Raw genomic sequence first — 3510 nt, forward strand, 5'->3', positions numbered from 1 at the left:
AATCTATAACTATTTTAAAATAACCTAAAGGTATGGCCACCAGTGTGGGCAGCCCAGGTTGTAAGGCTCCCATTTTAATCATGGTTGCATTAACAGCCCTCAAGTCTTGCAACAATCTCCACTTTCCTGATTTTTTCTTAATGACAAATATTGGGGTGTTCCAGGGAGAGTTACTCTCTTCCAAATGCCCTGCCTGTAATTGCTCCTGCACTAGCAACTGGGCAGCTTGTAATTTTTCGGTGGTTAGGGACCACTGATCCACCCAGACGGGCGAGTCCCCTTTCCAGGTGATGGGATCCACACAACGTCCTAGGGGTGCAGCTGAATCAGTAGCCCCCATCAAAAATACCCCAAGCCTCTTCTTTCATTGTTACCATAAACTTCAGTAGGATGAATAATTCCATCTTCACCTTTTCCTAATCCTTTGCCTGAGGAAGGCTCAGAGTTTACCATTTGAGCCATGATTATTTCATTAGGGCTGCACATAATCAATCCCAACTGGGATAACAGATCTCTGCCCCAGAGATTAATGGGAAGGCCTGAGATGACATAGGGTTGTATATTTCCTGTATTTCCTTCTTTATCTTTCCACGTTAGCACCTTAGAACTTTGTAGTGGATTTTGACTTTGGCCAATACCCCTTAAATTGGTTAAGGTTGGGGTCAGAGGCCAGGTAGCAGGCCAATCACTTTGTTTTAGGATAGTCACATCAGCTCCTGTGTCAACCAAGCCTTGGAATGCCTTTCCATCTAGCCAGATTGTCATCATAGGTTTTTGTTTAACTATAGGCTGTACCCAGTATGCATCAGAGGAACCAAAACCTTGATCCCCTCTTTTAGGATTCTTATATTTGTGATTAGTAGGGTACAATGGAAGTAACAATAGTTGAGCTATCCTCTTTCCTGTAGGAATGGTGACTATATTCTGAATTGCCTGCGCCATCACCTTAATCTCACCCTGATAATCATTATCTATAACTCCAGGAAAAATTTGTAATCCCTGCATAGTAGTACTGCTTCTTCCCACTATCAGGCCAAACACATTTGGATAGAGTGGTCCAAACACTCCAGTGGGTAAAGCCTGAGGTCCCATTTCTGGGGTTAATACTGTGTGGGTGACAGAACTGAGGTCCAGTCCTGCACTTCCTGGTGTTGCTCGACTAAGTTCAGAAAGGGATTGGTATTTGCTGGTAGGACACTGACTGCTCCATAAGCCTGTTTTGGCTTGTGTCAGTTCGGGGCCTGGAGCTGGCCCCTGTTCCCGTTTCCCTGATCATAGAAAAGGGTGTTACCTTGTGCGTCTCTTTTAGACATACAATGACTAGCCCAATGCCTTCCACGTTTGCAACGTGGGCAGAGCCCAGGCTGTTTTCTGGGCTGTCTCTGGCTTAACTCATTTTCTACTTTGCAATCTCTTGCAAAGTGTCCAGGCTTACCATATTTAAAACATGCCTTTCTGTCTTTATTTGCCAAAAAATCTCTTACAGATTTTCCTTGCATAGCAGCTGCCATAGCTAAGCCCTGTTGATAAGAGGGACCTATGTCAGAACAGAGTCTGATATTCCCGTAAGGTCTGTCTTTTTCCTATAAGGTCTAATGGCCGCTTGGCAGGCAGGATTAGCATTTTCATATGCAAGTTGTTTCACATAATCTACACCTGCCTCTGCATTGCCAAAAATCCTCCCTGCTGTTGTCATTAATCGATGAACAAAGTCAGAAAATTGTTCATCAGGCCCTTGCCTGACTGCTGTTAAAGATGCACCAGGGTCTCCCTTTACCGGGAGTTTACGCCAAGCCTTCATGGCTGCATTTTGAATTTGAGCATATAAACCTGGGTCATATTGCATCTGGTTATCACTAGAAGCAAATTGCCCTTCTCCTACTAAGGCATCAAAGGACCAACCATTGCCTGCTTGAATGTTTCTCCTAGCTGTCTCTTTACAATTCTCATGATACTCTGATTTCCAAATAAGATAGTCTCCACCACTAAGAACTGCCCTCACTAACATATTCCAATCACTAGGAGTTAGCCACTCCTCTGCAACAGATTCTAAAATTGCAAGAGTAAAGGGAGCAGTGGCACCATATTGAGATACTGCATTTTTTAATTCTTTAATAATTTGAAAATTAAACCCTGTGTGATGTCTCCAAGCAACCCCTTGAGCGTCTCTGGTCTCCGATACAGGAAAAGCCTTAGCGTCTCCCTCCTCTGGCTGATCTGTAGCTGAACTAAAGCTAGAGGATAGGGACTGCCTTTGGACACCAGGTTGAGGAACATGAAAATCCGGGGGATTTTCGCAGTTAGTCTCTTGAGACCTCTTCCCTGTCCTTAATTTCTGTAACTGGTTACTTAATCCCTGATACTCTTTTTCTAACTCTATCAGTTGTTTAAGGGTAGTAATTTTGTCCTATAACTCCTTTTTAGGATCTACAACCATTGTCTCCATTGGGGGAGCACTTGGAGGTAGAGGCACATAGGGAAAGGGCATTTCAGCGTCATAAAATTTAACTTCCTCTTCCTCTTGGTCAGCACAATCTGCCTCTGACAAATTGTCATCAACCTTTGGTTGTATTTTGGATTCTAACTTACGCTTTTTTTTATTTTGAACCAAAATGACAGCATTCAAGAACAAAAGCAGAAAATTAACACATGTGAGCAGCAAACAAAACCAAAACAGAGAGTTGGATTCAGGTTGACTAATTTCTTGTCCCATTTTTCTTACCTTTCTCAACTCGGCAGATTCCTGCGGCAACCAACAGATCCTTCTTCCGTAAAGTCCCTCACTGGGTCTCTCGTTCCCGCTGCCCCACGTTGGGCGCCAAACTGTTGCGCTTACTGGAGCCCGATGTTGGACGCCAAACTGTTGCAGCCCGTACTGCCCGTTCTGGTCCGAGGGTCAGGGTCTAGCGAGAGAGAGAGAGTGGGGATAAAGGGGAAGAGACTCGAAGAATGGAGACAAGACAGAGATTCTGATCAAGTCTCGTTTATTGGAGGGAATTCGGAGCTATTTATAGGCTTTTGCCACGTGCCTTGTAGGCGCGTGGATACCACGTGCCTTGCAGGTGTTGATATGACGTAAGCCTTACAGGCGTCTATAGCGTGGACAGCACGTGGACAGCACGTGCACCGCAATGCCTTGCAGGCGTGGATAGCACATGCACCTTATAAGCATGTATGGTGTAGATAGCACGTGGACAGCACGTGAACTGCATGCCTTGCAGGTGTGACTACCACGTGCACCTTGCAGCTGGGGGCAGTAAACAGCAACACAAAATATGTGGGATATCAGAGTGTGCTTCAGCTGTTGTAGGCTATTGAAAATCAAATCTTTCGTCAGGGTATATGGTTCCAGATGGCTGCAAAGTTGATCTAGCTGCTTTCTGCTAAAGTCGGCTCCCAACAGCTTCACTCTCCTGACTTGCTTTTCCAGCTTTCTTACACAGCCCCAGCCCGCTTGGCTGGGGATATCACCTACTGCCTGTAGTGGACTGATCTCTTCCATGTCAATTA

Source organism: Arvicanthis niloticus, chromosome 9, assembly GCF_011762505.2.
Source record: "Arvicanthis niloticus isolate mArvNil1 chromosome 9, mArvNil1.pat.X, whole genome shotgun sequence".
NCBI classification, from domain to species: Eukaryota; Metazoa; Chordata; class Mammalia; order Rodentia; family Muridae; genus Arvicanthis; species Arvicanthis niloticus.